Raw genomic sequence first — 12,564 nt, forward strand, 5'->3', positions numbered from 1 at the left:
ATGTAGGGAAATGCCACCATTCCCAGCCTTCTGAGCACATCAGCTTATCCTGGCAGAGGAGGAAAGTCGCATTTCAAAGCCTTTGGAAATCACCAGCTTGGAAAAAGCTAAATTATGTAGGGCTATTCAGCTACAACTTCGTGTTTAAGTTTTGTCTTTTGAAGCGAGATAATGATAGCTAGCTAGCTAGCTAATTAGATAGATAGATAGATAGATAGATAGATAGATAGATAGATAGATAGATAGATAGATAGATAGATAGATTAGAAAGAAAACAGAACAAAAAAAACAGAATAATAGAGTTGGAAGGGACCTTGGAGGTCTTCTAGTCTAACCCCTGCTTACATGAGAAACCTTATACCACTTCAAATGCTTATCCAATATCTTCTTAAAAACTTTCAGTGTTAGAGCATTCACAACTTCTGGAGGCAAGTTGTTCCACTGGTTAATTGTTCTAACTGTCAGGAAATTTCTCCTTAGTTCTAGGTTGCTTCTCTCCTTGATTAGTTTCCACCCATGCTTCTTGTCCTGCCCTCAGGTGCTTTGGAGAATAGTTTGATTCCCCCTTCTTTGTGGCAGCCCCTGAGATATTGGAATGTTCCTATCATGTCACCCCTAAACTAGACATACCCAGTTCACATGCCCCGTGAGACGTCTTGCTTGCATGTCACACACACGCACCGCTCGCTGGGGGAAAAAAAAAGGATGGATGGATGGATGGAAGGAAGGAAGGAAGGAAGGATGGATTGATGGATGGAGGCGACTGCTTTGAAGCGCAACCCTTCTCCCGCAACTAAGGGGGGGGTCAATGTTTTCCCCAATCCTAGGGTGTGGGGAAACAGTCATTCTTTCTTCCCCCCTAGTCTCTCCCGAGATCGCACTGCAGCGCCCATCATCCCCAGCCGGCAATCTGAGCTCGTGCCATCGATGTGGTCCTTGAACTTCCCCCTCCTTGTTTCTAACCCAGCCTAGGATGGCCGGCGTGGAGGGTATGGTGGTGGTAAAACGGCCAGGAGAAAGCTTTCGCTCTTTTCGAGAGGTCCTCTTGGAAGGCTGCCTTGGAAAGGGAAAGTGGGGAGGGGGCAGAGATTTCTCCCTCAAAGGTCCCCTTGGAAGGCTGGGTTGGAAAGGGAAAGTGGGGAGGGGGCAGAGATTTCTTCCTCTCGGGTCCCCTTGGAAGGCTGGGTTGGAAAGGAAAGTGGGAGAGGGCAGAGATTTCTCCCTCAAAGGTCCCCTTGGAAGGCTGGGTTGGAAAGGGAAAGTGGGGAGGGGGCAGAGATTTCTTCCTCTCGGGTCCCCTTGGAAGGCTGGGTTGGAAAGGGAAAGTGGGGAGGGGGCAGAGATTTCTTCCTCGGGTCCTTCTAGAGTCCTTGAGAAACTGATATCATACAAGGTTAATAAATTATACTCCTCCTCCTCATTGATGAGTTTTTCATCCTGAAATTGATTGAAACATTGTACCATCATATGCTGCCATAGTATAGTGTTAACAACATGATATATGAGCATGACACTAAGTTTTTTCTATATTTCCCCCTTTATTGAAAAACTTCCATCATGCTTCTTTCTGAAAACAAAGGTCATTATAATATACCTCATTATATATTTGATTTGATGATATTTCAGTTAATAAATACCATTTAAGGTGTTAAGCTTCTTTTCTTTTTCAGCAGCAAAGTGAATTACAACTTTAAAGAACTTTATTACTTTATATTCATTTATTTTAAGTATAGATTTTAGATTTTTAAACAAATATGTTTAGAGCTTTTATATCTTTCAAGTTATTCAAATTATCCCCTCAGCAGGTATATAATGGCATCCAATTCCAATATCATGTTGGGGCTTTTGAGCAAGGGAGGAGGAACGCGAGCACCGCCTTTCGCGCTGGCATTCCGGGATTTCCCTTTGTTTAGAGCTGGGAATCCTCCTTCCCCCTTTTGCACTTTTATTGTTTTTCGTTCAAATAAATATTCATGTTATTTTACTTGGCTCTATCTTTATTTTTTACATTGACCAGTAGCTGCCTCATTTCCCACCCTCGGCTTATACTCGAGTCAATAGTTTTTCCCAGTTTTTTGTGGTAAAATTAGGTGCCTCGGCTTATATTCGGGTCGGCTTATACTCGAGTATATACGGTAATAATATATTCTATCGTGTTCTATGCTGCACTTTAGATGTGCTTTCGGTGCAGTGAATGGGCCTCTAGCTGTGAAGTCTGCATTAAGGTTAATGGACGCAGCACAGTAAGATCATGGACACTTTTGCTGTAAATTTACCTTACTGCAGGTAACCCTTACTCCTTGAGGTCTTGAGAATAGGAAGAGCTGTAGAAAAATGCAGCTGTTCCCTCACACCCCCACCCCCCCGGATCCAAACTTTCTTACTCAAAAAAGCCCTGTAACCCCTTTCACGAAAATCGTGTTCCCTTTTTATGACATTTTCAATTTCAAGATTTGCAGCGGGTGGGAACTGAAGTAATTCATGTGAGAAACCAAACAAAGCCATCAACACTCCAGAATGCCACTTTTATGTGAGTCAGTGGGGAAGGGCAGTTTTAAGTGCTTTGAGGTTGTCAGCACTGAATGGAATCCAGTGGGTTTCTAGATTATTGCTATGATGGTTGGTCAGCCAAAGGTTTAATCTTCATTTGGCGTTTTTATTCGCCTATTAAATCCTTCCCAAAGACCTGGTATAGGCAGATGTTTTCTTTTTTTGTGTGAATTTGTTTTTATTTTTTAGACAAACATACATAAAAACATCTTCAATACAAATACAAACAGTGTGTCGGTTGGTTGATTACAAATCTTTTGTGCAATTTCACCAAATTCATCTTTTAATTTATCTAATTTCACATTTTACCAATCTAATATATATCCAATTGTTTTGGTCCATTAATCATTTGTTTAACTATAAGTATTTCTTCCCTCACTTCGTACAAAATGTTCTAAATTTTAAGTTAATTGTATTACATCGATCTCGGTTCTCGTTTTTTCTTTAGCTTCCACAATGCCATCTACTGCACCTTCTTCTTTTTCAATCATTGCTAATAATTCTTCTTCTTGTAGTTCAGTCAATGTGAGTTTTGTTCTTGACTCCACTTCTTTCTCTCTGACGTATTCTGCGCAAAAATTGAATCTATTCTATATTTTTGTTGTTGCCATGTAAACATCAAGCCTTTTGGTATCAGCCATCTATAGCTCATGCCTTTGCGAAGTAGTATTTTGGTCAAAAAATGATATTCTCTTCTCATCTCTCTCGCTTGGTATTTGCTTCAGAACCACAATTTCCTTATCCTTATATTTCAATGTTTTATCTCTTGCAACCTGCAATATTTGCGCTTTAATCGATTTTTTGGTAAATCTTATGTGGACTTCTCTTGGTAGTTTATTTCTCATTGTATATCTTGTAAATACTCGAAATATCTCGTCCATGCCATCTATCATCTTCTCTCTACTAATTTCTGATGCTTCAGGCAGATGTTGTTTTTGATGGTGTTCAAGATAAAATATGATGTAAGCTATTCAGAGTAAAGCTATCTATCCTCCTCCTCCTCCTCCACCACCACCACCTCTTTATCTAAAACATGTGTATTTGTGTAGAAGTGATGAGGTGACCTAGAGGTGGAGCTCTCGCCTCACAATCAGGAGGCTGTGAGTTCGATCCTAGGTAGAGGCAGATATTTCTCTCTCTGGGCACACTGAGAATATATCTGCTGAACAAAACTCCACATTGGTGGCAGGAAGGGCATCCGGCCATTAAAACACTCCGCTAGCTCCATTCAGTTACCTAGAGTCCACCCTGCAAGGGATTATGGGGTTGTTAAAAGATGCTGATGCTGATGATGGTGTGGGTGTTTGTGTATTTGGCATGTATGTGTGTCAACTCAAGGCGGTGAACATATATAATGTTCCTTCCTCCTCTTGTTTCCTTTCCCATAACAACAACCAGTTGAGGTGGGTTGGGTTAAAAGAGAGTGACTGGCCCAAAATCACTCAGCTAATTTTTATCCCTGAAGCAGGACTGGAACTCACTGTCTCCTAGTTTTTAGGCCAGCACTTTCACCACTACACCAGTGATGCCTTGGAGATATATTAATGGAGAAGGCAGTTTTCTTCAGCCTTGAATTCTTTAAGAATTCCATCATCCTCAGCCAAAAGTCAGCAATTATAAAAATGTAATTAGACATCTGGAGGGCAGGAAGTGATGATGTAATCAAAGCATCTGAAGTCAAATGTAATTAACTAATATTTACAATACAGTACATAATTTATATTCTCAATTCCACAAGTTTTGGCTGGCTTTCAACAATGTATAAATTAAATTAATTAAAAAATGGCATTCTAAAAAAAAAAAGAATCCCATCCAATATTTTACTTTTTTTTTTATTTGAATTTATATCCCGCCCTTCTCCGAAGACTCAGGGTGGCTTACACAGTGTTAAGCAATAGTCTTCATCCATTTGTATATTATATACAAAGTCAACTTTTATTGTCCCCAACAATCTGGGTCCTCATTTTACCTACCTTATAAAGGATGGAAGGCTGAGTCAACCTTGGGCTTGGTGGGACTTGAACTTGCAGTAATTGCAAGCAGCTGTGTTAATAACAGACAGACTTAGTCTGCTGAGCCACCAGTTGGGTTTTAGAATCCGAAGCTCCTTTCACTCAACATTCAGATTACAGGAAACTCAGCCATCCAGCTGAGGGAAGGTGGAGTTCATCTGGGTCCCCCATATATTTGGGGATTCTTTCTCCTCCTTTTTATGCATTTTTCTTGATGTATTTCAGAGTGAATGTCACTTACTAGCTAACTAAAGGGACAATGAATTCGAATTCGTTAAGTACAGGTAGTCAACCTAGGACCAGAATTTCTGTTGCTGGGCAAGGCGGTCGTTAAAGGAGCCCTGTCATACGACTCTTCTTTTGCTCTGGTTCTTAAGAGAATCAGTGCAGTTGTTCAGTGAATTTGGCTTCCCCTGTCAACTTCGCTTGTCGAAAGTTGGTTGGGAAGATCACAGTGGAGATCATGTGATTCCAGGACACTGTACCGTCATAAGTGCAGGTCTTTTGACGAGCAGCTGAACGTTGATCGCGTGACCTTGAGGTTGCTGCAAAGGGACGTAAATGGAAGAACTGATTATAAATCCGTGTTTTTTTTCCAGTTCCGTTTCAACTTTGAGCGGTCGCTAAATGAATGATTGTAGGTTGAAGATTGCCTGTATTGCTTTTCTTTGGCTAATTGTCACCACACTCAATTCGTATGTCGGTTCCTAACTTTACATGAGGATACATTTAGTATGATGTCCTTCAATTTGTGTCTGTGAAGTTTCTCAGTCACCCAGGTCATGATTGTTCCAAAGATGCTTTTTTCAAGAGGCAACTGGACTTCCTGCTTTTTCTTTGAAGATGTTTCACTTCTCATCCAAGAAGCTTCTTCAGGTGGGGAATGGAAGGATTGATGCTCCTTGCAGACAAAGCTGGTCATTTGCATCCTTTGAGAGAGTCATTGAGGCCACCTGGTGATTTACCTATGTCATCAAAGAGGCCATCTATGTCAAAATTGAACAGCCATCTCTCCACAGAGGGGGGAGGGATACAACATCATCTATCTCCAGTCTACAACACAGTCCTTTCAACAGTTCAAGTAGGCTCCACACCTATTTGCGCAATTCAGGTGATTCTAATGACACAGATAAACCTCCAGGTGACCTCAACAACTCTCTAAAAAGAATGGAAATGACCAGCTGTCTGCAAGGAGTATAAATCCTTCCATTCCCCACCATCCAGTAAGAGCTGAAGAAGCTTCTTGGATGAGAAGCGAAACATCTTCAAGGAAAAAACTAGAAAATCCAGTTGCCTCCTGAAAAAAAGCACCTTTGGGACCTTCAATTTGTATACTTTTCCCACTTGAGTTTAATGGAGAGCACTGAGTACCGTATATACTCGAGTATAAGCCGAGTTTTTCAGCACGTTTTTTGTGCTGAAAAACGTCCCCTCGGCTTATACTCGAGTCTACGTCTTCGGGGACCCCGCACAGGAGGGGGGAGCGAACGGACTCCATGGGGGGGCCGGGAGGCGGGCCCGCCGAGGTCCCGCGGGATTTGTCGCCCCCAGGCCGGCCCCCATTCCCGTGTCTGGTGGGCGGACGGCGCAAACTTGGCGGACTGTGCATTGGCGCGGGGAAGCCCTGGTGGTGCAGTGAGAGGGCTGGGCAGGGGCCGCCAGCCTTCTCGGCTGAGGAGGAGGTTTCCCGACGCGAGCTTCGCCGCGCGAGAGCCACCCAAAGGCCAGAAGAAAGGTCATTCCATCGAGTAATGGGCGGCTCCTTCCTCTCCGCCTTACCCATGCTGTGCGAGCCCGGCTGGGCTGCAACCCCGCCGCCGCTCCTTCCTCAGCCTCCCGGGCTCGCGCTCTAGCAGCCGCCAGCTCAGGCGGACTCGGCAGCTCCCCATCAGCACTCGCCGCAGGCGCGATTCGGGCAGGAGGAGTCGGGCTCGCTCTGTGGCGGTGGCGCGCTGCCGCCGCCGCCACCACCGCCACGGAGCGAGCCCGACCTCCTGCCCGAATCGCGCGTGCAGTGCTGATGGGGAGCTGCCGAGTCCGCCTGAGCTTGGCGGCTGCTGCGCGAGCCCGGGAGGCTGAGGAAGGAGCGGCGGCGGCGGGGTTGCAGCCCAGCCGGGCTCGCACAGCATGGGTAAGGCGGAGAGGAAGGAGCCTTCGCCCATTACTCCGGCGGAATGACCTTTCTTCTGGCCTGGGTGGTTTCTCAGCGGCGCAACGCAGCGCCATCCCGCCCGCGACCCTCAAACTCGCGTTCCGCTTTCTGGTAAATTGGAGACGCCCCGGGTGAACAAACAATGCAGCAACTCAGAGCAAGCCGGCGATTGGCCAAGCTCAACCAGTAGAAAAAAAGGTTCTCCCCGTGTCGTCATTGTTGCTAGGCAGATGTTCAGGCGCAACGGGAGAGAGAAGAGGGGGGGAAAACCCTCCCTCCCTCAGCCGAGAAGGACTGCACCGCCAGGGCTTCCCCGCGCCAATGCATAGCCTGGCGGGAGTTACTGCAGCTCACCCGGCTCCCGCCCCAACTGGTGGTGTTGGGGCAGCAGCTGCCGCTTTCTAGCAAAAAGGTCGCTCGCCCAAAACTCCTTGCCTTCTCCTGGGAAGGGCTGGATGGCTAGCCGGGAAGGGTTGAATAAGCAAGCCAACCTCCCTCCCTCCCTCCTTCCTCTCCCCATAGCGAAGAGCGTTTTCCCGTTGGAAGAGAGAGAGAGAAAGGAGGGCCGTTCCTCCTTCTTTCATTCTTTCTTCTCCTCCGTGCTTCACCGTGCTGGGCGACCTGGAGCAGCTGCTCTTCAGCCAGATGCTCGGTGAGTCAGCCCGTCCCTTCCTTCCCGTGGGGTCTGCCTTGCTGGTGAAGGTTATTGGGGCTTTTGAGCAAGGGAGGAGGCATGACACAGCGTGTGTCTGCGCTGGCGTGTGTCTTGTGCGCCTAGTCCCCTTCTGTTCCGTGGCGCTGGAAGAGAGAGAGAAAGGAGGGCCGTTCCTCCTTCTTTCATTCTTTCTTCTCCTCCGTGCTTCACCGTGCTGGGCGACCTGGAGCAGCTGCTCTTCAGCCAGATGCTCGTGAGTCAGCCCAGCCAGATGCTCGGTGAGTCAGCCCGTCCCTTCCTTCCGTGGGGTCTGCCTTGCTGGTGAAGGTTATTGGGGCTTTTGAGCAAGGGAGGAGGAACGCGAGCACCGCCTTCGCTGGCATTCCGGGATTTCCTTTGTTTAGAGCTGGGAATCCTCCTTCCCCTTTGCACTCCTCCTCCTCCTCTCTCTCTCTCTCTCTCTCACACACACACACACACACAGACTTCTAAAGTCGATTGGCACAATGCTAAGCAAACACAGCAGTGGGTCAAGGGTGAAGGGCTAGGAACCTGGCAGGTGAAAGGTTGAGCGACATGAAAGGCAAAGACCACAATTGTTTTAAGAAAGAAGCTTTAGCAGGAGGGGGATGGGAGGGTGTTTTAAGTTTTGGCAAACAGCCAGGCCAACTGTATTGGAGAAGGTCACACAACTGGCCTTAACATTTTAGCTGCTGTCTTTTTCCTCACACTTGGGTTTAATGATATTAGAGATCCTTATTGCCCTGCCAAAAAAAAAAAAAAGAGCCACCCCAACGTCTATGAAAATTAACCTTCTCTGCCAAGAGACACTGTGCAGGGTATTTTCACTATTGGTGTGCATACAGGCTTAGATTTGTGCTGGGTTCTTAGTGCTTAGAGCACTGACCTTCAGAGGCACCCTGGTCCCTTGGAAGCTAAAGGAGGACTCATTTTCATGCTTGCAGTTGTATTGTCAATTTCTGTGAGACAATGTTGTTGAAGTAACTCACTCACTCATTCATTCATTCATTCATTCATTCCTTGTGTGTCCAATCACACTTAGCCAATAAAAATTCTATTCTATTCTATTCTATTCATTCATTCATTCATTTTATTTTGTCAAATACATATTAAATAATTATATAAATATAAGCATGAATTGAATACATAAAAGGAATACAACTAAAGGGAACATTAGGACAGGGACGGTAGGCACGCTGGTGCTCTTATGCACGCCTTACAGACCTCTTAGGAATGGGGTGAGGTCAATACTAGATAGTCTTTGGTTAAGGCTTTGGGGATTTTGGGAAGAGACCAGAGTCAGGTAGCACATTCAGGCATTAACAACTCTGTTACTGAAGTCACATTTTCTGCAATCTAGATTGGAGGTTCACTTTAAGTTTGAATCTATTGTGTTCTCGTGTATTGTTGTGGTTGTAGCTGAAGTAGTCATTGATAGGAAGTACATTGTAGCAGATAATTTTATGAGCTATGCTCAGGTCATACCAAAGGTGGCGTAGTTCTAAATTTTCTAAAGCTGGGAATCCTCCTTCCCCCTTTTGCACTTTTATTGTTTTTCGTTCAAATAAATATTCATGTTATTTTACTTGGCTCTATCTTTATTTTTTACATTGACCAGTAGCTGCCTCATTTCCCACCCTCGGCTTATACTCGAGTCAATAGTTTTTCCCAGTTTTTGTGGTAAAATTAGGTGCCTCGGCTTATATTCGGATCGGCTTATACTCGAGTATATACGGTATCTCATCATCTAGTTAAATGCTAAAAAAATGCGAGAAAAATTCTTTCACTTTAGCGTCTGTTTCTGCTGCAGATTAGACCGGGTGTTACTTCTGAAAATGTTTTCCCCTTGGATTCTTTTAACCTCTGGCAGTTATTTATAGGAGACAGTACCTCTGGGATAGCAAATATTTTCCAGATAGGAGAGGAGTGTCAGCAGAAAATGGCTTTGGACAGGGAAAATGTTCCTGCTTGGGACTTTATGAAATAGAATTTAAATTTTGCGGTTGATTTAAACAATCGACTAACATCATATATAGTTTGACTTTAAGTCTTAGACTTCAAAACAACAGATCAGACAAGCGTTTTGCCTGTTTTACAAAAATGGACACAATTGACACTGTCACAAGTAATAGATTTAGCTTCACTGCAAATTTGCTTTAAATAAATGATCTGGAACTGTTATTTTTAAAAATCTTTCTTAATTTGGCAGTCTTCCACATGAATAATACCAAGAAAAGTACATGGATAGACGTGAGCTTAGCTTGAAGATTTATGATTCAAATACATTGGATTTTTCATTTACTAATATTTTTATTATTGTCTAGAACTAAACTTTCTGTCCATTGCCAAGTATCCAAAAGGCAAAAAGAATTAAGTTATATCCAGTGAACCATAGCCTCTCCTCCACAAAAATGGTGATATGATCTGACAATGTATTAATACAGCACTTATTTATTTTATTTTTATTTTTTATTTTTGTCACAACATCATACAAAAAGATTATATAGTATATAACCATGTAAACATATATAGGAAGAAGAAAAGAAAAACAATAGGACAGGAACGGTAGGCACGTTTGTGCGCTTATGCACGCCCCTTATGGTCTCTTAGGAATGGGGTGAGGTCAATAGTAGAAAGTTTTTGGTTAAAGCTTTTAGGATTATGGGAAGAGACCACAGAGTCAGGTAAAGTATTCCAAGCACTGATGATTCTGTTGCAGAAGTCATATTTTCTGCAATCTAGATTAAAGCGGTTAACATTAAGTTTAAATCTATTGGTTGCTCTTGTATTATTGCAATTAAAGCTGAAGTAGTCTTTGACAGGAAGGACATTACAATAGATGATTCTATGAGTTAAACTTAGGTCTTGTCGAAGGCGACGGAGTTCCAAGTTTTCTAAGCCTAGGATTTCAAGTCTGGTGGGATAAGGTATTTTGTTGTTTTCAGAGGAATGGAGAACTCTTCTTGTAAAATATTTCTGGACACGTTCAATTGTATTGATGTCAGAGATGTGGTGAGGGTTCCAAACCGGTGAGCTGTATTCTAGAATTGGTCTAGCAAATGTTTTATATGCTCTGGTTAGTAGTGTGGTGTTTTTGGAAAAGAAGCTACACAAAATTAGGTTTACAACTCTTAGAGCTTTTTTTGCTATGTAGTTACAGTGGGCTTTGGCACTTAGATCATTTGACATGAAAACTCCAAGGTCTTTAACGGGATGGGGGTCGTCTGTAAGGTAATGTCCATCTAGTATGTACTTAGTTTTTGGGTTCTTTTTTCCTATATGTAAGACTGCGCATTTGCTGGTTGAAATTTGGAGCTGCCAATTTTTAGACCAAGTGGTTAGATGGTCAAGGTCGTTTTGAATGATAGAAGTGTTGTCTGTGGTGTTAAATAGTTTGACATCGTCAGCAAAGAGAACACAATTACTTGAGATATGGTCACAATAATACATGTTAAATTTAAATTTTACAGACAAAGAAATAAAGAGAGACTAATATAGCTATTTCAAGCTGTTTAGCTCTAATCAGCTAGCCATACCCTTCTGGGATTCGAACCCAGGCCACTTGCATATTAGGCAGATGTATTAACCTCTAGGCCACAGGCTCTCCTTGCTTTGTCGGCTGTACCAGGGGGAGATTGTTTTTCTGGTGAGACCGGTCTATCAGGGTGTTGTGGTCCACCAGCAGTTTGTGGAGCTGGCAACGGAGTCGGACAGCTATGAGGCTGAGGTGGGGCCAGGGCCATCGGGGAGTGAGGTACGGACTCCAGAGCCTCCAGAGCAGTGGTGGGATTCAGCCAGTTTGCACCACTTTGGGAGAAGCGGTTGTTAACTTTCTGAGCAGTTTGGTGAACTGGTTGTTGGAAGAAATCATTAGGGCAGAGAACCGGTTGTTAAATTATTTAAATTCCACCACTGCTCCAGAGACTGACAATAGTGAGGCAGAGGAAAAGGAGGAGCCTGTTCCTAATGCACGCATGAGAAGAGCTGCCAGAAGGCAAGAGCAGCTCAAGCAAAGAGGACGATTCAGGAGTAGGGCCAAGAGATGATTGGCCCCTCCCATGAGGCTTTAAAAAGACCAGCAACGGCGTTTGGGCTTTGCCGGAAAAAAATGTTGATAGCTTCGTCTTCTTGCATTTATTTTTGTATCAGTGTCTTCTGAACGTTTGCCAAGAAAGGCCTTTGGCAGTTTGCCTAATTGGACCAAGGTTTGCGATAGGACTGAGGAATTTGTGTTGGGAGGAATTTGTTTTAATTTAGTTGAACTACTCTGGGAATGAAGTAATTCTCAGCTGTTCAAATAAAGTTTGCTTGTTTTTTCACGGACTAAGTTGCCTATTACCTACTTGGGCCTGGGTCACAACACAGGGCATCCTGGTCTACCCAAATATGGGACAGAGCATACGTCTTCCGCTTTCACCTTTCAGCCCCAATCCAAGAGCCTTCACAGGCAGTCGCTTCCGCGACAAACTATTACGTATTAATACATAACTTGTAAAACTATTAAGGACAAAGGGTAGGATCGAAGCTCCAACTTTTCTAGGTCTCTGTACTTTCTCAATTCGGGTGCAGAGAAATGGTCAGTCCTCTTCTTTCCTTGAGAATTAAATAAATGCAGCTTTTGTCCCATTGCAAATAATGGAGGCGATGATTGCAAATGCACTTCGTGGCAGTTTATTGTGACTTTTTAAAAGCTCTGTGAATTCATATTTGACCAGCCAGAGAAACTACCTGAAATGAATCTAAACTAAAAAAAATTAATTTACTACATCTCTCTATGGACGTATGCAGGTTTGCACTGATTGGAACATCATTTGACGAGTTTACGTTCATATCTGTATGCCCCCTGGAACATCCTGTCTCCCCACACGGGGTGTGGTTTGTCCCCACCCTTCTACCCTTCTGCAAAGGCCTAAAGATCTGGCTGTGCCAGTTGGCCTGGGGACCCAATAGAGGAGTATATCGCTGGAGGTGGTTGCTAGACTAACTTGTTGACTCCCCCCTGCACTTCCTGGTCCTTCCCCGCCCATCTTTGTAATCAATATTATTGTACTTTCATTGTTTATTATTCTTGTTTTAGTCCTTTGCTATTGTTATGCTTACATTTTAAAATCCATTTTATTCTTGTAAACCGCCCAGATTAGTCACCGTGAGATGGGTGTCAAATTTTAACAAGC

General features: G+C 43.9%; 1 protein-coding gene across 5 annotated transcripts in view; it reads left to right on the forward strand.

Annotated features, from left to right (window-relative positions):
- The window catches only part of TRAPPC9 (trafficking protein particle complex subunit 9), a 397,590-nt gene that overhangs the window by 94,625 nt on the left and 290,401 nt on the right, over window positions 1-12,564 (forward strand). The window lies entirely within an intron of this gene.

Source organism: Ahaetulla prasina, chromosome 3, assembly GCF_028640845.1.
Source record: "Ahaetulla prasina isolate Xishuangbanna chromosome 3, ASM2864084v1, whole genome shotgun sequence".
Lineage (NCBI taxonomy): Eukaryota > Metazoa > Chordata > Lepidosauria > Squamata > Colubridae > Ahaetulla > Ahaetulla prasina.